The sequence below is a fragment of the Heptranchias perlo genome, unplaced genomic scaffold (assembly GCF_035084215.1).
Source record: "Heptranchias perlo isolate sHepPer1 unplaced genomic scaffold, sHepPer1.hap1 HAP1_SCAFFOLD_43, whole genome shotgun sequence".
Classification (NCBI taxonomy): Eukaryota; Metazoa; Chordata; class Chondrichthyes; order Hexanchiformes; family Hexanchidae; genus Heptranchias; species Heptranchias perlo.
In genome coordinates, this window is record NW_027139442.1 from 8,141,189 (window position 1) to 8,164,810 (window position 23,622).

At 44.9% G+C, this 23,622-nt stretch overlaps 2 non-coding genes across 2 annotated transcripts; both read left to right on the forward strand.

The window, feature by feature from the left end:
* The first annotated feature begins 15,984 nt into the window (after positions 1 to 15,984).
* Positions 15,985 to 16,056, forward strand: trnaa-cgc (transfer RNA alanine (anticodon CGC)). The gene has a single exon. It is a non-coding gene; the product is annotated as a tRNA-Ala (tRNA).
* A 1,959-nt stretch (positions 16,057 to 18,015) lies between these two features.
* Positions 18,016 to 18,087, forward strand: trnaa-ugc (transfer RNA alanine (anticodon UGC)). Its single transcript has one exon. It is a non-coding gene; the product is annotated as a tRNA-Ala (tRNA).
* The last annotated feature ends 5,535 nt before the right edge of the window (positions 18,088 to 23,622 follow it).

Below are 23,622 nucleotides of genomic sequence, written 5' to 3' on the forward strand. Positions count from 1 at the left end.
TGTATGGAATGGACCAGCAAGGGAGGCAGTGGGGCCCAATTATATAAGCAAATTCCAGAGAGTTGGCCAAATACCTGACAGCAGTACCTTGGGATATGACAAACTATGAATTGGGACCTTTATTTTTTTTGTACATGTGCAATAGCTTTTCGTGATTGGTATACCTGGCCACCGATATCCCTTTGCTCCTCCAGAGCCCCTGGTTTCTCATCATTCAGAAATTAATCCTATTTCTCACCTGGTGCCTGCAATAGATGTTCTTTTTATAACTCCCCACATCTTTACTGTCCGGCTATGTTTCCACGGTTCACTGTCCAATACCAGCACAAACGGTGAGATTGGAACTTTTAAAAAATATTTCAAGATATACTTTATTTCATAAAATTTATGGATACACACAGTTCAATGTAAATACCACAATTGCAATTCAAAACAATAGAATGTATAACGTACACGCTACGATTCCGTTATTACAATTGAAAACACAGCACATATTTTCTAATAGATGCTGTACAAAATGGCCTTACACGGTGGTCTTTCCCCATAGAGCCTTTGGGCAGGCCGCACCTTACGTCAGTGCTTCCCACACCACGGACTACTGGACCTTGGAGTGTGGCAAGTGACAATACTCGGTCGTGATCAGCTCCTTCAGCTAGAACACCAGATGAATTTAGGAAGACCAAAGGGCCTCCTTCAACGATTTGATGGCCTTCCAGCAGCAGTTGATATCTATCTCGAGGTGCGTCCCAGGTAATTGCCCTCAGAGCACTGCATCCTGTGTTATCGCACTGTTGGGGGTGAACCCCACTTCGACTCCACGGTATAGGGGTCCTGTCTCTATGGAGGGAGGATATCACCTTTTAACCGAATACCCGGATCCATTTGCCCACATTCCCGTCAGTGTTTGACAAACACTATATGATGTCATTCACACACCTGTCGAACCTTGGAGTCAGAGAAGTAGGGGGTAATTTCACCTTCACTGCTTGGTCGATAAACTGACGGAACAGAAATTAAAATCGGGCCGGTTCCATAAGTGGCGGGTGATCCGCTCTACCAGTTCAGCCCCCAGCGATGGTGAAAATTTCCCTCCACGTGTTGTGAAGCGGTACAGTTTGAGACAATGGACCTGTTTGTGGGCTTCGAAGATTGATACTAGGGCGTACGTCAGGAAAGGTGTGGCGAATTTTAAGTATCCCGGCTGGCGGCAATCGGGTGGTGGAAGATAGTAAATGGTGTCAGATCAAGTAACTCCCCTTTAACGCTGGCGTTCCTGCCTCAACTATCGCAGGTAGAGTCCTGAGAAGAGCGGCCGCAGCAACACCCACCTGTTTCCGGTCAGGCCACGTATAATATTTAAATCAGAGCATTATCACGTACAGGGGACACCATTTAATGCTGGTTATAAATGGATGGAGGAGCCGCCCTTTCGATGGGCATTGAGTGGTCCAGAACACTGAGAAGTTTCTTGTTAACTTATATTTTGTGGGTCGAGGAGGAGCAGGAGAGCTTTCCTTTGGCCTGCTGAGGCCGTGAGAAATCTCCCGGCCCATGATAATCTTGGAAATGTGTCAGGAGGTTTCCATATAGATCTGTGCAACCAGGTCCAGCCTCATGTTCCATTAAACTCCCTGCAGTGAGTAAACATTGCTGCACAGCAGCTCAGAGAGGAAACGATCTCCGGAACTCCCCAATGGAGTTTGAAATTACATTAATATTTTACCAGTTCGTAACGGTCCGGGTGTTGGTCCATCATTTTTTTGTTCTGGTCAAAACAAATGTCCCAAAGAACAGGATGCTGTCTGACCCTGACAGCTTACCCTCAGTCCATTCCACCGGGCAGTGTGTGTGATGGGAAATAATCATCAACCGAAAAGGAGGATTTGATTTTATTCATTTCAGGATTAAACATTTAATATTGAAATCATATTATTTCCAGACTAATAACAGCAAACCATTTCATGTTAGAATAACATCTTTTATCATTTCACAACATCTCATTTCTCGGGTAAAATATAGTTCCTGTCTGGTATTTTCAAATTTATTAAAAGTATTGGATTGATATTAGTTACTTCAGTGAACTCATTGATGATAATGGATAGTAAAATCAGGAGCGCTGAACAACAGGTGCCCGACCCGCGACCGCCCGTCTTAGGCCAGCGCCAAACGTGAAAATATACTCCAACTGACTTTTTATTTAAATTCGGATGAAAAGTCTTGAGATGTTTCTATGATTTAACTAATGTAACAATTAGATTCAGTGGGTATTTCACCCCGTTTATCAGCTCCTCTCTGAATTTAGTCTGGGTCACAGCATAAATACACGTGTTGGTGCAGGAACTGAGAAGTTGAAGCATGAGTGCGGCTGACTCAATGTCACTGGCCGTATAGGACTGGGCGTTTGTTATAGGCAGAGAGACAACATAGAAAACAAGTGTGCTCCATAACAATATAAAACATCCTGATATACTGAAGAGTAAAATGATGGATTTCCTTCGGTTTTCCATCTCTGGATCCTTGTGACTCTCTCCATTGCTGCGGCCCCGGAGTCCCCTGCGGACTCTACTGGCCGCTAAAATGTGCCTGGCGGTGAGAACATTGAACATCAAAATCAGAATGAATGGGAGACAAGCAGTCAACACAAGACTGAACAATTCATACGCTACCCATGCGGGTGAAGTGAAAAAGGTCGGTTTCCAGACACAACCCCGGGGTACATTGTCCATTCTATATTCAGGGCCAAATACAAAGTACCAGGGAATGTTTCGTAAACAGCTCAGCGCACTCACCACCCCGATAACAACAGCCGCCGTTTTCTCGGTGCAATATTTTGTTTTCAGCTTCTGACAACTAATGGCCACAAATCGATCAAAGGTGAAAACCACTGTGAACCAGACAGAGGCCGCGGTGGCTGCAAAACTCAGGATGACAATGAGACGGCACACGGGGGTAATGGTCAAAAATGAAACTGGGAAATAAATCTCAACAATACGCTTCATTATGACATCAGTGATAACGACCAGGAGATCGGCCGCTGCCATTCCCACCAGGTAGCGAGTGATACATTTGGAGAGTCCGCACTTTCCTCGGGACAGGATCACAATCGCCACCAAGTTAACTGTGTGAGAGAGAAACGGATGCAGAGAAATTACTGATCAGACCTGGAGCAAAAGCAGCAATTTGAGAGAATCTGGGGTGAAATTTCCAGCTTTTTTGCTGCATCAAACGGTAGAAATTGATTTATTGACCCGGGCAGCGCTTTTGGGCAGAGAAATGTTTTTAAACACAATTATCAATAATGAATTTGGATATTGGTACAGGAAGTGAATAAAGTGAGCACCCGGGTACACCGGAAGGGCTGAGTGTGGGGACATTGCCGGTGGGGAAGGGAGGAGGGATTTTAAAGACCCTGAATCCAACAGGTTAAATCCGGATTTGGGCTCCAGATGGACGAGAAATTGAGCGAGGGCCGGAAATGTGAGGGGACAGAGTGAGTTGCTGCTGATTTGTTGCTCTGGGTGGAGAGCGCCGACAGGGGCCGGCACAAAACGGTTTCCCGTTTTGTGCCGGACCCTGTCGGCGCTCTCCACCCACCGAGATCCGTGGCGGTGGGTTTGAGGCTTCGGATCGGATTGGAAGAGGCAGCTGGAGGCCGAGCCAGTGAGTGACATTGGTAGGGAGACCAAGGAAAAGGACATAGGAGGGGAGTCAGGAGCAGATGGTTTGGGAAAGCGAATAAACTGAAGCAACGGATGAGGAGACAGAGGATTCATTGCAGTTGGAGGAGATGCTGGGATTCACAGGGAGAGACTGCAGCAGAGTGTTAGAGGAAATCTAATCTATAGTCCCAACTCACACAATCCAATTAATGAATTCAACCATTAATTTATTTGGTTATTGGTGTCAATGGACTGTTCTTTGGTGACATATTGTGTTCAATAAATTTACTTTGCACATTCAATTAAAAATACATTAAAATGCATTCATTGAATTAGCATCGTTCTTCATTGAATTAAGCTGACACAAAGCTTCTCGAATAAAATATCCTAATAATTCAATGGGATAAATAAATCACTGACTTTATTGTTTAATTATGTTTATGTATTCAATCAATAAACAAATAAAAGCAACATTCACATAAACTGACTGAGGAACCGATAGTGATAAAAACACACGGCGGGAATACAATAAAACTCTCACAATCTGCAACATCCTAATAACACCTTCAAGTCACATCTCCTCTTCATAATCGTACTGGAACTTTCAGCAATTCAATCCGATGAATTATTCACACCGCTGCTGCTCTCTCTCTCCCCCTCTCTCTCGTTATCTGTGTGTGTATCTTTCTCTCTGTCTCACTTTTTCTCTGGTTCCTTCTACCCCGAGCTCTCGTTTCCTTCTCAGTTTCTTTATCGCTACTCTCTATCTCTCCGAACTCTCTCTAATCTCTTTCTCAATTCCCCTATTCACATCCCAGTAAATCCTAACATCCTGCGCCTGCTTTCTCTTCACCAGCCCCGTGTTTCAACGATCCTATTCTTAGTGTCAGTTTGTTAAATGGTGAAGCCTCTGTGAACATTTTAATGTTTCCACAGATCATCCAAGTCTCCACCTGTTCACCTACACTGTTCACTTCATCTACAATGCATGGAATAAACAGAATCGAATGCCTCTTCCAGACACACCTCACAATAATTGAAATTCCTTCTCCTGTGGTTACAAAGTAAAGCGTTAGACGGCGGCATTGTTCAATTAACAAAACGCCAAAATCACCGCTGCTGCTTTCAATCCACAGATAAACAGAAGGGCTCATGATTCAAACAGATAAGTTGCAAACTGATACAACATAACCTCAAAACATTGCACTTTACAGTGAATTCATCCACAGTGACGCAAAGAATGAGATGTGAAAGAATCAGCAGCAAACTCAGCTCAGCAACGAAACATCTGAAGCTGCGTCAGATACAGACACAATGAAATAATCTGTCATAACAGTGAAACCAAAAATACTTTAAAATCCCAGTTGAACTGAACAATTTTATTTGGAGGACATTGCGCTGCCTCCTTGTAACACCGAGACAGTGAGATGTCTCATTATCAATCACTGAAAACACACTGATGAAAAAATATTCCAGGACAGGTTAGTTCCACAACGTGAAACTGTAAACAGCTCCTGATGGTCTGATACCAGTTCTTAGCCCAGACCCATGATTCCAATATATTCAGTACAGAGGATAATCCAGTAATAATTCCAGGGTTGGGTATAGAAGATCATAACGCATACAATGCAGCTGCGACAAGACAAAAAGAGCAGAGACTTAAACAGTGGATCAACTGATGGAACAGAACAGTCCACTGTGTAATACATTATGGGAGATAAAAGAGTGCCAATTACAGCAGCAGAGTTAACACCGATTTACACCATGAACAGCTCAGGTAACGGCTTACCTGGAACTCCAACGGCTGCAAGAACAGGATAATAAATACATTCTATCTGATACATTACTGAATATCCCATTTCTGTGAGAAGCAATGACTTCTGTTGTCCTGGAAAGCGCAGCTCCAGCATGCAGTCCAAGCTGATACATTACAGCGATCCCTGATTTATACAGGGGATAAATCTCCACTGACACGGTTATACCCCTGATCATTGCTATTAGTTACAGTCTTTTGAACAAACATATTTCATCAGCAGCTTTGCCTCCGATGTAAATGAAGACGTGGATATATCACAAACATCTCAAAGTTTAGAACCTTGTCTTAATGAGACCTCTCTCAGGAATAACGTTAAAAGCTGTGCTCAGAAAGGACTGGTCCAACAACAATGAGCGGCTTCATTTACAGTTTGCACATAATTGTATTGACCATGTTCACTCCTGCCGATTGATTTATAAATTTTACCGATGTCTCCACATTGTACATTGAATTCAGGGACACAAGCAGACCCGTTTCACTCTGTTCCTGCAGTTTCCCAGGTACAATATGAATTTTGAGTCTCTGACACGAATTTTGAGCCTCTAAGAGGCAAACCATCCTTTCAGACAGTGCTTAACAATCCTCGGTGTGAAAAATATTCTCATTTCCCATCTAGTTGTTTTGCCAATCATTTTAAACCTCTGACCTCTGGTTATCAATCACCTCGATTAGGCCTTCCCTTAACCTTCTCTGATCTAAGGAGAACAATCCCAGCTTTTCCAATCCCTCCACATAACAGAAGTCCCTCATCCCTGGCAGCAGCCTGGTAAGTCTTCTCTATACCCTGTCCAAGGCCTTGACATCCTTCTTAAAGTGTGGTGCCCAGTGTTGTACACAATACTCCAGCTGAGGCCTAACCAGTCTTTTGTAAAGGTTTAACATGACTTCCCTATTTGTTTATTCAATGCCCTTATTTACAAATCAGTGTATCCCATACGCTTGCTTAACCACCTTATCAACTTGCCCTGCCACTTTCAAAGATTTGTGAATATGCACCCCCAGGTCCGGCTGCTCTTCCACCACCCTCAAAATAGTACATTGAGTTACATCGAAACTACAAAACAGAAACAGACCATTCGGCCTAATTGGTTTATGACAGTCTTTATGCTCCACACGAGCGTCCTCCCTCCCCACTTCATCTAACCCTATCAGAGTACTCTATTTATTTCTCCCTTTTGTGCTTATGTGGCTTCCCATTAAATGCATCTACGTTATTTGCCTCAACTATTCCCTGTGGTAGCACATTCCACATTCTAACCACTCTTTGGATAAAGAAGTTTAACCTGAATTCCTGGATTTATTAGTGACTACCTTATATTTATGACCTCTAATTTTGGTCTCCCTCACAAATGGAAACATTTTCTCTACATCTACCGTACCAATCACTATCATTATCTTAAAGACCTCTGTCAGGTTACCCCTCAGTCTTCTCTTTTCTACAGAAAAGAGTTCCATCCTCTTCGGCCTTTCCTGATAAGGATATCCTCTCAGTTATGGTATCATCCTTGTGAATCTTTTTTTGTATCGTCTCCAATGCCTCTATATCCTTCCTATAATAGAGAGACCAGAATGTGCACAATAATCCAAGTGTGGCCGAACCAAGGTTCCATACAAATTTAACGTAACTTCTTTGATTATCAATTCTATCCCTCTAGAAATGAACCCCACTGCTTGATTTGCCTTTTTAAAAACGGTATCGCTTCTTTTAGTGATTTGTATCTGTGCCCCAAGATTCTATTAAAATTTCAAAATATACTTTATTTCATAAAATTTAAGGATACACACATTTCAATGTAAATGTCACAATTACTGTTTAAAATAATACAATAGAGATCTTAATCACAATGACCTCATTATTTTAATTCAAAACACAGTAAATATCTTCTAATACATGCTGGACAATACAATATGAAATGGCCTTAGACGGTGACCTTTCCCCACAGAGCATTTATGTAGGCCGCACCTCATTTCATTACATCCCTCAACATGTACTCCTGGACCTTGGAGTGTGCGAGTCGGCAACACTCGATCATGGACAGCTCCTTCAGCTGGAAGGCCAGCAGGTTTCGGGAGGACCAAACGGCCAACTTCACTGACTTGATGGTTTTCCAGCAGCAGTTGATATCTGTCTTGTTGTGCGTCCTGGGGAACTGCCCATAGAGTACAATGTGCTGTCTTACTTAGGTGTTGGGGATGAACCCGGACAGATACAAACACATCTGCCTCCACAACTTCTGCACCAAGGGGCAGCCCACCAGGAGATGACCAATTGTCTCCTCCTTGCCGCAGCCTCGAGTGCAGCTCGCAGTGGTGCTGAGATTCCATGCATATTGAAAGTACCGCAATGGGAGGGCCCTTCTCAACATAATCCAGACTACATCCTGGCGCCTTTTGGTAAGTTCTGGCAATGATTCATTCTGCCAAATTGCATCGACCGTCTGGTCGGGGAACTGCTGGATCAGATCGACCCTCTCCTTTACCTGCAGCACGCCCACTGTCTGGCGGCCTTGTGGTCGTCAGGATCCTCTCCAGCTGGGACAGGTGAGATTGGGGGATTACGGTTCAGTTGGACGGGACGTCTTGCGTCTGCTCGGCCAGCGTGGCCAGACCCAGCCTTCTCAGTGTGGGGGACAGGTAAAAACTCAGCACGTCGCGACACTTGGTGTTTGCGTACTGGGGCTCTAAACATATCCCGAGGCAGCCGCACACAAAGGTGGCCATCAAGATCAGGGTAGTTTTGGGGACACTCTTCCCCCCTTTTTCTGGGGTCTTGTACGTGGTGTCCCTGTGGACACGTTCTGCCTTGGACCTCTGGACAAATTGCAAGATAGCTCGGGTGACTGTGACAGCGGATCAGCTGGATATGGGCCAGACACTGGCCGCGTGGAGCAACACTGCGAGCACCTCACACCTTATCACCAGGTCCCTGCCGGTTATGGAGAGGGAGCGCCCCACCTACATACCAGGCTTCTGTTTGGCCTTGGTGACCCGCTCTCCCCAGTTCTTGCTGCAGGCCAGGGGCCCCCAGAACCAGATGTCCAGCACCTTCACGAAATCGAAACGAACGGTGAAGGGAAGAAGGGACTGTTCTTCCAACCTGCCAAAGAACATGGCCTCGCTTTTATTTCGGTTCACTCTGGCCCCCAAGGGCAGCTCGAAACGGTCGCAGATGCCCATCAGTCTGTGAACCGACCGCTGATCAGAGCAGAAGACGCTGAAGTCGTCCATGGAGAGGAAAGCTTTAACCTGAGAGCCTCCGCTGCCTGGGATCGTAACCACCCCCCATTCACACCTCCCCCCGGTGCCTGCGACCATCCTGATGGATGCAGCCAACGGATCAATACAGCACACAAACAATACCACGGAGAGAAACAGCCCTGCCTGGCTCTAGGTCTGATTGGAAAGTCCTCCGGCTCCCACCCATTGATTAAGACTGTACTATAGATGTCAGTGTAGAGCAGTCGGACCCAATCGTGGATTCTCTCCTCAAACTACATTTTGAAGAGCACGTCCATCATGTACATGCTGGATATTCTGTTGAAGGCTTTCTCCCGGCCCAGGCTGATGAGCCAGGTGTTCACCTGCCTCTGGATATCTGTAGAGCCCCAGTACGCAAACAACAAGTGTCCTGCACGTAGTTGTTCGTATCACTGAGCAGTGCAAGGATGGGAACATAGGAACAGGAGTAGGCCATTCAACCCCTCGTGTCTGCTCCGCCATTTGACAAGATAATGGCTGATCTGTGATCTAACTCCATATACCGTTAATACCTCTGGTTGCCAAAAAACTATCTATCTCAGAATTAAATTTAGCGATTGAGCTAGCATCAATTGTCATTTGCGGAAGAGTGTTCCAAATCCTTTGTGTGTAGAAATGTTTTCTAATCTCACTACTGAAAGGTCTGGCTCTAATTTTTAGACTGTGCCCCCTACTCCTAGTACTCCCAAGCAGCGGAAATAGTTTCTCTCTATCCATCCTTATCTGTTCCCCTTAATATCTCATAAGCTTCGATCAGATCACCCCTTAACCTTCGAAACTCTAGAGAATACAACCCCAATTTGTGTAATCTCTCCTCGTAACTTAACCCTTGAAGTCCGGGTTTCATTCTAGTAAACCTACGCTGCACTCCTTCCCTCCAAGGCCAATATATCCTTCCGAAGGTGCGGTGCCCAGAACTGCTCACAGTACTCCAGGTGTGGTCCAACCAGGGTTTTGTATTGCTGCAGCATAACTTCTGCTCCCTTATCAGACATCTTTCTGCCAGGTACATTACGGTGTGATCCGGGTGGATCTCCAGCTCCAGTTCAGAGCATGTTCGGATGGCCTTCGATAGAATCTTCTAGTCAACATTTAGTATGGAAATGGGTGCCAAATTTCTGATTTCTTCCCTCTTCCCCTTCTGCTTGTAGATGAGGCTGATGATGACTTTCCTCACGGACTCTGACATATTGCCTGTCAGAAGCATACCCCCGTACACTTCCAGTCGGTCTGGGCCTATCCAGTCCCACAGAGCCAAATACAACTCAACCAATAAACCATCACTCCCGGAAGTTCTACTCTTCTCGAAGGACTGGAGGGCCTTTGTCAGCTCCTCCAAGGTCAGTGGCCGAACAATGATCTCCCACCCGCTGTCCTCTAAAACTTCCATAATAAAGGACAGGAAGGACTGAGAAGCCGTGCAGTCTGTGGGCTTCACTTCATAAATCCCAATATAAAAGGACTTGTTGTTACTCAGTATGTTGGCTTGCCAGGACGTCAGCGAGCCGTCTTCCTCCTTCAGGCTGCTGATCACAGAGGTCTTCTGGAAGAAGCGCGAGCACTTCTCTCCCTGCTCCACGGAGCGGACTTTGGACGGGAAGATGAACTTTGAAGACTCAGAGGTGACGACTGAGGCTTCCTGGTCCTTCACCTCTCTGAGTTCCTCCGCAGTCGGAGATAAAAAGAGCGGGAGTTGGAGGCCCCAGTCGGTGGTCCCAGTCGGAAGCTCCAGTCGGAGGTAAAAAGAGCGAGAGTCGGAGCCCCAGTCGGAGGCATCAGTCTGTAGCCCCAGTCGTAGGCCCCAGTCGGTGGTCTCAGTCGGTGCTCCCAGTCGGTGGTCCCAGTCCACATTCGGTGAAATCAGAAACAAAACTAAAATCAAAGAGTGACGTCACAGGACAGCAGGTAGGTAATCGGTTGGTAACTATTGCTATTAGGGCAGTGGGTTTCATTAAGAGATTACATGTATAAGTTAAAGTAGATAACCGTATTAGTTAATAAAACTAAGAATTAGAAGTGTACAAAAAATTCCAGTAAAGTAAATAAATAAAACACGGTTATATGGGGGTGGCAGGGCAGGCGATTCCGTAACTGCAGCATGTGGGAATTGGTGCAGAGCATGGAGATCCCCGGTAACCGCATCTTAGATTAGATAATAGTTTAGATTCGTTCAGTGACTGCGAGTCAGGCAGGTGTGGGAACCCAGGATACAGTGCAGGAGGAGCCTCGGTCCTTGAACTTGTCCGACAGATACGAGGTACTTGCCACAGGGGAAAACACGCTTGTTTACTTCAAATGGAGCTGGCTTTCGAATGTGACGGTAGCTCAGTGGTAAAGCGCATGTGCGCAGGGTTGTGTTTTATTCTGAGCATCTCTCTTCACTTTTGTTTCGAATTTTGGAAAGATCCTCTTCGACTCGCCTCGCCTTTACACGCAAGGACAGGCAAAACTTTCTTCACCTCGAGAAAAATCTAATGCTCCGCATAGGATACAATTCAATCGAAGAGCGCACGCGCCGTTTCAATGGCCACCAACCCCAGCTCGTCAAGATGTTTTCAGTGAAACGAACTGTAAACACGAACCCATATTTGGGATATGTCCTAAGTCCATCTTTAGTGAAATGAGACGCCGTTCTCTATTCGTCTCATGTTGACTTCTTCTGAAATTCAAGAACTCATAATATTATTGCAGGCCTCTGCTGCAATGTGCCTGATCATTTCTAATCCCGTCCAACTGAATGCTTCCTGACTGATCAGGGCAGTGTTCGAAAAACGGGGACCTGAAACAGGAAGGATGGTTACAATCCAGCAGTGCTTGCAAATACTTTTGGAGATAAATCTCATATCACGACCCCCTCGAACACTCTATCTCGGATGATAACAAATAACCCTGAATGGGTTAAATCCGAGCCTTTAAGAGGCAAAGTCTTGGACCAAGTCATCACAACGCTGTGACATTCGATATCTGCCGATGTCTGCCGATGAGGTCTTAAATTCTTAACACTACTGGATCTCCTCCTGAACCGAGGCTTTTTCAGCAAGGGTTGCTCCGCAACTCTGTGAGGCCACTTTTATATCAAAGAACTATTCTCGGTAATCCTGCACCATCAACACAGATTCGGTTCCGAAAACCATGTTCACCTGTTTCAAAAGAAGATCCACTCTGGTTGTTCTTGAGAACCGAAGTTGTCAATTCCTGATCTCCTTCCATCAATGTGGAGAAATATCCACTCAAATTAAGAAACCTAAAAATGTAATAATGCCTGATATATGCTTACATTCTGCAATAGAAAAGTTGCTGCTTGGTCAATATTGAGGCAGGCTTAATCTTAGACAAGAAAAAAATCTAAATCAGCTGCCTGTGGAAGGGCTTAACTTCTCTGCAGTGAAAAGAAGGCGGAACCAGACATCATCAGGCTCACGCAGCTTGTCCCACGCTGCTTTAACTTCAACTTAAAAAACTTAGCTGAATGTAAAAGAACCTAACTCCATTTTACTTCTCCCCCAACTGGCCCACCCCATCCATGCCTCTGTGCCGTTAAGCAATAATAATTTGCACAAAGATCCGAATACAATTAAATTCTGGAAAATAAATGTTAGCTTATTTTTGACTTCCAATTTTCAATACATGAGCCTTGAAAGCACAGACTTTGTTAAAACAAGCTTTTTTTTCATTAGGAATTGAAAATCGGTTAAAACAAGCAGACATCATGAAAAACATCACTGTTAATTTTAAACATATTGCTGTCAGGGAAGGCAGCATTTTAGTTCATACATTTCTTTTTAAAAAGAGTAGGTTGTACCTGCCCTTGTGCCTACTAATTACACTCAACATTAACTCTAATCCACCTCAAATAATTAATTCCTTGGCATATGTAAGAAATTCACAAATGCAAATTGCTTTTAATGTGATAATCTCATGTCGGGAACGAAAGACTCTCACATAATTTACAATAATCAGAATTTCACCGTGGCCTCAATAAAAGTCTGGTTTTCACAATTTAATAGATTAGTTAATCTCAATATCTCCAATTTAATTCAGCAATATCTTAAACTTAACACGATAAAACAGATAATATTATAGAAATATCACGTGCTTACAAAAACCCAATAAATTACATTATCTTTCTTTTTGTTATTTCTTCAGTCGCCTTTACAATTATGCGTAAAATGTACTGGATATAACTGAAGAAAAATTAACCTTCGCAGCTAAACAAAATCTTTGTAACATTTTTACACTGCAGGCTGAAAAAGAGGGTTTCACCATTGCCAGTGGCACCGAAACATTCACACAGGCTTTTAAAGAAACAGCGCGCTGCAAACAAAAGAAATTCTGTAGCTTGTAACTACAAAAGGGATTGTGTCTTCCCCTCTCTCCTTTATTATATGATAAACTAATTTATCCTCTTTTCTCCAAAATCAATTTTCAATTTCTGGTGTTCGCTACTTAACCCCATTTTTACTGAGTCAATGTCTCGAACTCACAGTCTGTGTCTCAACCAAACCTGTTATCTCCTGGACAATTCTTAGGAATCTTACAACACCAGGTTATAGTCCAACAGTTTTATTTGAAAATCACAAGCTTTGGGAGGCTTTCTCCTTCGTCAGGTGGAGAAAGCCTCCGAAAGCTTGTGATTTTCAAATAAAACTGTTGGACGATAACCTTGTGTTGTAAGATTCCTTACATTTGTCCAACCCAGTCCATCACCGGCATCTCCACATCATGGACAATTCTTAACAGACTTCTCTGCCCATCACGACGCTCAGATTCTTTTAAAAAAAACAGCTTCTTTGATAGCCCCCATGGTTACTGTTAGTATTGGAGGGAAAACTCATGCTCCCGCCGAAACGGTTTTCCTACCTTAACGGACTGGGATTAGCACCTTGTCCGTCCGAGGCACTTAGTTTCACTCAATCCACATTATCTCATGTTAAGGTCCGATGCTGCAGTGGCCAGTTTATAAGATCGATTCAGACTCGACACCAATAGATTGCGATTAATCCTTTACTGAATATAAGCAAGTATCAACAAACACAATGTTTAAGGCCATAGTATTAATAGGAAGGACACGATACGAACCTTCAGTCTTGCTTTGGATAGAAGCTGTAACCATCAGATGGCTGCTTATCCGTCTCTCCCTCTCGCCGTCCTGTCCTTCTATACATTCAAATGTAAAACTAGAATTGTTTACACCAATCATTTCATGCAAACTCTCCCTAATCTTTATTTGTTATTCACATTCCTATCAGAACTGCTCATGGTATGTGCGGACACAAGATGCCTGGACCTCAACATGCCCAAGGTCTACATATTCTCAACATATTCTCAACACATTCTCCACATATTCTCAACATATTCTCAACATATTCTCCACATATTCTCAACATATTCTCAACACATTCTCCACATATTCTCAACATATTCTCAACTCATTCTCCACATATTCTCAACATATTCTCAACACATTCTCCAGATATTCTCAACATATTCTCCACATATTCTCCACATATTCTCAACATATTCTCAACACATTCTCAACACATTCTCAACATATTCTCAACACATTCTCAACATAGTAGCAACACATTCACAATGTCGCCTGTTATCTTCTGCAAAATGCTTGAACCCTGCAATATAAGCAGCTTTCAGCATCACCTCGCTCAGTCTGACCTTCTGTATTCTGGATAAGTTTTAACTCGGCCATTTCATGATCCTCAGCGACTATCCTTCGATTCCCAGAGATATTATGTTTATAAGCGGGTGCTGTTTATGCATTAAGATGACTAATGTAAACGTGAGTGGTTTCTATGGTTTATATTTTGAAAACTCCTAATCTGAATGTACGCTCCATATGCTGAAAATGCCTAATCTTACACCAAGGAGTCTCTTCCCTCTCTCCCACTCGCCGCCCACGGAACGATGAATCATCTGAGGCTCCACAGGCATTAAATTGTCCCGGAGAAGGACTTCATCCCACGGTGGTCTCAGCAGCTCGGCTCATAGCAGCCACCGACTGACCGGAATGTGTGACGGTCCAATGTCGAGCGAGCAATCCCAGTTCTCGGTCCTGTTTGACGCTCTGTCATTCATACAACTCACTTTATGATTCAGAGGCTGGAATTCAGCGGACAGGCGTTTAGAGTACACAGAGGTAAGAATAGGTTGGATGTTAGGCGGTTCTTCATTTCCCAGCGATCAGTGAGTTTTTGGAATGCATTGCCGGCCGGTGTGGTGGGTGCTGACTCTCTCTCTGCCTTCTTGAGGGATCTGGACCGGTTATTGACTGGGGCAGAGATCGCATCATATAGAAGGTGGGTGGTTCTACAGTTAACCTACACATGGTCACTCTCATGTCCTGGACTGGTATCGATCGCCTGAAGATGTCGGGGAGGAATTTTCCAGAAATTGGCCCTGTATTTTTTCCGGTTTGTAACCGCTCCAAGGTTTGTAACCGTTTCCGGTGGGTGGGGCGGATGGTGTCGGTAGGAAGTGTCCAGTCACGATGCTCTGGGCATGTGGGACAGGATTGATGAACCAGCTGGTCTTTTCCTGACCATCATGCCCGTCAGTCACCTCAGCTCGTCAAGTTGTTTTTTTGTTGAAGTGATCTTTAAACACAAACTCACACCTGGCCCTTTATAGTGTAATGAGATTCAATGCTCTCCACGCCTCACCTTGCCCTCCTCTGAAGCTGGAGGACTGGAAATATTCTTGCCGGCCTCTGCCACAATGTGCCTGAGCATTTCTCGTCCCGTCCAACGGTAAGCAAAGTGATTGATAACGGGAGCGTTCGAAAAAATGCGCCCTGAAATGGGAAGGATTGTTACAGCACAGTTCAAGGAGTCTCTCCCCACTTTCTCAGCCTATCTTCTCAACTCCCCGTTTCTCATCAGACTAAGTGCCGAGGCCTGGTTTCTTCCGTTCACCCACAGTTGTATCAGGTCCGCATACATCACCTTGAATTGTCTGGTTGGAGCAGAAAACGAGATGATTTTAAGCCCAGTGCACAAAGTGTCAGCACCCACCACACCAGCCGGCAATGCAATCCACAGATTCACTACTCTCTGGGAAATGAAGAACCGCCAAACATCCAGACGATTCTTACCTCTGTGTCGTCGAAACGCCTGTTCCCTGCTCCTCCCCAATCTTTGAAACTGGAAATAATCGATCACGTGGCAGACCCACCATGGGTGGTCTCATAAAAGGAGGGCAGTCAGTTCTTCTTTCCCTGGGTAGCGATTTATTCCATCTGGGGATGTAGCTCAGTGGTAGAGCGCATGCTTCGCATGTATGAGGTCCTGGGTTCAATCCCCAGCATCTCCAAAAATATTTTTCATCAGAATTACTCACGGAAAGGCGAATCGCGCTTTCTGAGCGCAGCGAGTTCCATCTTCTGAGGCTCCACAAGCATAAAATTGTCCCGGAGCAGGACTTCATCTCACGGTCCCCTCAGCAGCTCAGCTCATCGCCGCCGCTGACTGACTGGAATGTGTGACAGTGCAATGTCGAGCGAGCAGTCACAGCTCTTGTTTGACGCTGTGTCATTCATCCATCTCACTTTATGATTCAGAGGTTGGATGTCAGCCTCGTCACTGACTATTGGCAATTGTATTTTTTTATTTCCGCTGACTTTTTTTTGGAAAGTTCAAAGTAAAGACGAGCAGCAAAGACCGTGATCTGAAGCAGAGGTTGAACATTGTGAGCGCGTGTGACGACTGGGCATCACGTTGTCAGGGAGAGGCAGAGCGGAAAGCCCACTTTTTTATTCTAAAGTTGAAAACCCTTTGCTGAGGGGATGTAGCGCAGTGGAAGAGCGAATGTTTTGCGTGTGTGGTCTCTCCGGTTCAATCCCCGGCATCTCCAAACGCTGTGGATTTTGAAAGGATCTTTTTGTCCTCACCTCACCTTCACACACCAGGACAGGAAAGGGATTCTGTCCCTCGAGAAAAAACGAACGCTCTGCACACGATACAATGGAATGGAAGCACGCACGCAGCTTTGAAATGGCTGCCATCCCGGGGCTGGAGAGCGTGCCCAGTAATAATAACAGAGAAAATCGGATCACGAGTCGGCCATTCGGACCCCCGAGCCTGCTCCGCCATTATATATGATCATGGCTGATCCTCGATCTCAATACCATATTAACGCTCGCTCTCCGTGCGCTTTGATGCCTTCTGTGTGTAGAAATCTGTCTTTCTTAAATATATTCATTGACTTGGCCTCCACAGCCTTCTGTGGTAGAGAATTCCACAGGTTCACCACCCTCTGAGTGAAGAAATAGATTATTCCCAGTTTCACAGATCCGGGAGGAGCAGCGGACAGGCGTTCAAGCGAAACAGAGGTCGGAATAGGCTGGGTGCAAGGCGATTCTTCTTTTCCAACAGAGTAGTGAGTCTCTGGAATGCATTGCTGGCTGGTGTGGTGGGTGCTGACTCTCAATTTGCCTTCTCGAGGGATCTGGACCAATTTTTGACTGAGGCAGAGATCGCATCATATCGAAGGTGAGTGGTTTTACAGTTAACCCAGGCATGGTCAGTGCGATCCACTGGACTCAATTCGATCGCCTGAAGGAGTCGGGGAGGAATTTCGCAGAATGTCCCCTCCTTATTGGCGCTGGATTTATTTCCAGATTGTAACCGCTCCCAGGAGATTACAAGTTTCCGGTGGGTGGGGCGGGTGGTGTAGGTGGGAAGTGTCCAGTCACGATGCTCCAGGCATGTGGGGCAGGATTGATGAACCAACTGGTCTTTTGCTGACCATCATGTCCGTCTGTCGCCCCAGATCGTCAAGGTGCTTTCAGTGAAGTGATCGTTAAACACAAAATCACACCTGGGGCAAGTCCTGCATCCGTCTATAGTGAAATTATACACAATGCTGTCTGTGTCTCACCTTACCCTCCTCTGAAGCTCAGGGACTCGAAATATTCCTGTCGGCCTCTGCCACAATGTGCCTGAGGATTTCCCGTCCCGTCCAACCGCAAGCAAAGTGACTGATAACGGCAGCGTTCGAAAAATGTGCCCTGATATCGGAAGGATGGTTACAGCACAGCCAAAGGAGTCTCTCCCCCTCTCCCACCCTTTCTTCTCAACGCCCCTTTTCTCATTGCTCTGAGTGCCGAGGCCTGGTTTGTTCTGTTCACCCATAATTATATCAGGTCCGCAAACTTCATGTTTAATTGCCTGGTTGGAGCAGAAAAGGAGACGAATTGAAGCCCAAAGAAAAACCTTATGTGGACTGATAAATTGAAGGAGATCAGCTCTTCGTTGGCATTTTTTTTTGTCTGGGGATGTAGCTCAGTGGTAGAGCGCGTGCTTTGCATGTATGAGGTCCTGGGTTCAACCCCCAGCATCTCCAAAGCTATTTTTTTCATCAAAATTACCCACAGAATGGCGAATCTTGATTTCGGAGTGCCGCGAATTGCAAGCTCTGAGGCTCCACAAGCATTAAATTGCCGGATTGCATCTTATGGTCTGCTCAGCAGCTCAGATCACAGCAGCCGCCGACTGATCGGAATGTGTGACGGTGCAATGTCCAGCGAGCAGTTCGAAGAACGGCGACCTGAAACAGAAATGACGGTCAGCACAGCCCGAGGAGACTCACCTCTCTCCCAGACTTTCTTCTCAACGCTCCCTTTCTCATTTCTCTGAGTGACGAGACCTGGTTTCTTCTGTTCATCCAGCGGGTACGGTAGCATAATGGACTCGTAATCCAGCGGTACGGTAGTTTACTGGACTTGTAATCCATGGGGCCTGTATTAATAATCCAGAGTCAAGAATTCAAATCCCACCACGGCAGCTGGTGAATTCAATTTCAATTAATTAAAAATTGAATTAATAAAATAAAGTCTGGATTTAAAATACTAGCATCAGGTCCGCATACTCCTATGCTTGAAGGAGGAAATGCTTTTCAGAACAGTAAATTCTCGGGTGGCCTTTGGAAAGTGAGGCACTCAGTCCTTTCACACTTGGTTAGAGGTCGTTATTATCTGGTGATGTCGCTCAGATGATAAACCGCATGCTTCGCATGTATGAGGTCTCAGGTTCTATGCCCAAACACTTTACATTTTGAATTCTGGTCAGTCGGCGGCTCGTTATGAGCTGAGCTGCTGAGGGGACCGTGAGATGAAGTCCTTCTTCGGGACAATTGAATTTATGTCTCAGAAGTTGGAACTCGCTTCCCTCTGAAAGCACGATTCGCCTTTCTGTGGGACATTCTGGTGAAAATAAATGGTGGAGGTGTTAGATATTGAACCCAGAAACTTATACACGCAAAGCAGGTGCTGTACCACTGAGCTACAACCCCGAATCCAATAGAGCTATAACCAAGGGTAGCCGAACTAGGTGCTTACTGACTTCGGACCACTCAATGATTCACTGGGCTTAAAATCATCTCCTCTTGTGCTCCAAGCGGACAACAGCCACGTCGCCACGTAGCGGACGGTTGGACGGGACTAGCAATTCTCAGGCACATTGTAGCAGAGGCATGCAAGAATATTTCGAGCCCTTGAGCTTCAGAGGAGAATAACGTGAGACGCAAAGACATTGAGTCCCGTTTCACTAAAGACAGACGCAGGACATGCCCCAGTTGGGGGTTTGTGTGAGGATCGCTTCATTGAAAGCACCTTGACGAGCGGGGGATGTGGACGAACAAACGGAAATGACGAGCAGTAAAAGACCAGCTGGTCCATAAGCCTGCCCCTCACTGGTGGTGGCGGGAGCGTCATTACTGACACTTACTCCCCCTCCCCCCGCCCGCAGCCATGGAATCTCCTGGGAGAGGCAAAGATCCTGAGAAAAATCAAGGGCCTTTAAGGGATACAATACACTGGAAAATTCCACCCACCCCCCAACCCCCTCAGGTAATCGAAGCCTGCCCATGAGATCAGATAGATTATACCTAGGTTAACTCTAAATCCTCTTACCCTTTATATGTTGTGACCTCTGCCCCAGCCAAAAACCGTTCCAGCTCCCTGGAGAAGGCAGACAGAGAGTCAGCCCCCACCACACCAGCCAGCAACGCATTCCAGAGGCTCACTGGGAAAAGATGAACCGCAAAACATACAGCCGATTCCGACATCTGCGTAGTCTAAACTATTGTCCCATGTCCTCCCCAATCTGTCAAAATGGAACAATCTCTCACTGGGTCCGCAATCCATCACTGGGTTCGGAACCATTGATAAGGAGCGTGCGCTCTTCCATTGAATGCTATCTTGTGCCGAGCATTAGGCTTTTCTCGAGGTGACGAAAGTTGTGCCTGTCCTTGTGTTTAAAGGTGGGGCGAGTCCAAGAGGATGTTTTCACAATTCTATTTAAAATTTGAAACATAAATAGTGATCAGGATAGTAGCAGACTTCAGGAGGACATCGACAGACTGACGAAATGGGCAGACACTTGGCAGTTGCAATTTAATGCGGATAAGTGTGAAATGATTCACTTTAGGAGGAACCACATGTAAAAGCAGTAGAATCGAAATGGTACTATTTTGATGGGGTGCAAGAGCAGAGGGAACTGGGAGTGCACATTTACAACTATTTGATAAGGCGGTTCAGAAAGCGAATGTGACAATTGGCTTTGTAAATAGGGACATGGAACAAAAAAAGAAGGAAGTCACGTTGAACTTTTACAAATCACTGGAAAGCCATCAGCTGGAGTATTGTGAACAATTCTGGGTACCACACTTTAGGGAGGATGTCAATGTATCGGAGAGGGTACAGAGGAGGTTTACTCGGATGATACCAGGGATGAGGGACTTCAATTATGTGGAGAGATTGAAGAATCTAGGATTGTTCTCCTTCGAGCAGTGAAGGTTAAGGGGAGACCTAATAGAGGTATTCAAAATAATAAGGCGTTTTGGGAGAGCAATTAGGGAGAAACTGTATCCACTGGCAAGTGGGTCGGTAACTCTGGATTGAGAGCTAGTTGGAAGACCATAGGCTGAAAATAGTTATAGATGGATTTGGATCTGTTTGGAGACCGGTCACCAGTGGTGTCCCGCAGGGATCCGTGTTAGGACCATTGCTCTTTACGATTTTTATTAATGATCTAGATGTAGGTGTTGGGGGCACCATTTGCAGATGATACTCAGATTTGTACGAGTGTCAGGCCTGTAGACGATTCTCGACTGTTTCAGCTGGATCTTGATGTGTTGGTGGATTGGGCTCCTGACTGGTTCTAAATAGAGCATTGAGCTCAATTTATACACCAGCTCCCTATTCTCTTTACCTATCACATCGCGGAACATATGAGCAGTTCCGTGATGTGATGGGTAAAGAGAATAGGGATCTGGGGTCTATTTTTAGGATATGGGAACCAGAGTGGGCAATTCAGCCGCACGGGCCTGTTCCGCCATTCAATTACATCTTGGCTGATCTGTGTCTGAACTCCATCGACCAACATTGGTTCCAAAACTCTGAATACCCCTGCCTAACAAAATTCTATAAATCTCAGCTCTGAAAGTTTCAATTGACCTCCATCGTCAACAGCGTTCGGGAGAGAGAGTTGCAGATTTCCACGACCTTTCTTGTGATGGAGTGTTTCCTCTATTCACTCTGAGCAGCCTCGTTCTAATTTTATGGTTATGCCCCCTTGTTCTGGAATCCCCCGCCCTGAGGAAGTGATGCATGTCTATGTACCCTATTACATCCATTAATCATCTTCAACATCTCAATTAGATCTCCACTTATTATTCTATATTCAATGCAATATAAAATAGCTTATGCAACCTCATCATTTAATCCTTTGAGCCACGGTATCATTCCAGTGAATTGGCCCCGCAACCCCTCCGAGGCCAATATATCCTTCCTGAGTTTCGGTGCCCATTACTGAATGCAGACTCCCGATGTGGTCTCGCTGGAGCTCTGTACAGCTGTGACATAACTTCCACCGCCTTGTATTCCAGTCCCCTTGAGATAAAGGTCAACATTCCATTAGCCTTTTAAATTATTCCCCCCACTTCCACGAGCTTTTATTGATTCCTGTACTTGGAACCCAAATCTTTCTGCTCATCCACAGTTCCGACTTTCTCGCCATTTAGAAAATGCTCTGATATATTTTCTTAGTTCCAAAGTGGATATCCTTACACTTTCCGACATTGAACTCCAATTGATTGTCAAACAACACCTGCTATTTTGTCCTTGGACAAGACCTTGGTCAGGCCTCAGTTTGAATAATTTGTCCAGTTTTGGTCTCCTCACATGGTGAGTGATATTGAGGCTTTGGAAAGGGTGCAGAGAAGGGCCACTAGATTTATTCCCAGTTTGAAGTATTTTAGTTGACAAGATATGTTAAAAGAGCTGGGACCCTACACTATGGAGAAGCGTCGACTTATGGGTGATTTGATCGAAGTGTATAGGATAATGAAGGGAAAAGATTGTGCTCGAGTCGACAGTTCGTGCCAACTAAATAGGTTAGGGAGGACCAGGGATCACAACTTTAAGTTGTACAAAGCAGACCGAGGTTAGATGTCAGGAAGTGATTCTTTTAACGGAGAATAATGAACCTCTGGAACAGGTTGCCGGCTCGTGCAGTGGACGCCGATTCGCTGAATTCTTTGAAGCGAGAGCTGGACCTGTTTCTGGCTGGGGTGGAGATCACCTGGTCCAAAAAAGTAGGTAATACACAGAATGATCAGGGCCAGATTGATCTCCGGGGAGGACAAGTTTCACAGACTCAGAAGGTTACATAACAGAAGGACAGTCAGAAGGCATTTTGTTGAGGTCAATCAAAGCGACCCACTGATGCGGGGAAGTGCTGCATATACTTTATTTCATATTGACAGCTACAGTTAAGTCGAACTGATTGAATTGGTGAAGCCGATAATACCGATTGGTTTGTGAGTTTATTGGTGTGAAATGAAGCAGTTTATCGATTGGGATCAGCGTCATCTTAACAAATGTTTCCTGTGTCCGAATATTGAAAGATTGATGAGACATGTGGCAGAAACAAGAATATCTAGTCCAGATTTTAAGGGTGAACTATTATTACACCTCGGGGTTACACTATTACATTGTTAGATATTGGATAGAGCAGAAACAATTATATCACGTTCAGATTATCAGGGGGGGAACTATTGTTACATCCTTGTGTTGCACTGTCGTATTGATTGATATTGGACAGTGCAGAAACATATATACACTGTTCAGATTATAATGGAAATTATTGTCACATCCTTGGTTTACACTGTCCTATTTTTAGAAAGGGCAGCCCAGAAACACGAATATCGAGTTCAGTTTAGAACGGGAACCATTGATGCATCCCTGGGGTACATTGTTGTATCGATAGACACGGGGCAGTGAATAAACATGAATATTCAGTTCAGATTATCCAGGAAATATTGTCAGATCCTTGGGTTACACTATCGTATTATTAGATATTGGGAAATGCAGGCACATGAATATCCAGTTCCGATTAGAAGGGGGAACAATTGTTAGATCCTTCGGTTACAGTATCGTATTATTAGATATTGGACAGTGCAGAAACAGTTCAGATGAGAAGGGGGAACTTTAGTTATATCCCTGAGTTACAGTACCGTATTGTTAGATAAGGGGCAGCACATCGGCCTCTCGGATCATTGAAGCAATTCAAAACGTATTCCATGGCAATTACCTTTATCTTCTTCTATTTCAAATACGAATTCGATTTTCTCTGAAACGAGGCAATGGTAAAAGTTGCAATTGTCTCTTTTCTGCCTTTTCCATTCCTTTTGGTGAAACGTTTCATGCTCCAAAAAATCTCTGCGTGAAGAATTTAGATTTAAACTCTTCCATGATGAGCTGAATTGATGACCCCTTGTCACTGATCCTCACAACCAGAGGGTACAGTAATTCGCTATTACTCTATCACTGATCCTCACAACCAGAGGATACAGTAATTCTGTATTACTCCGTCACTG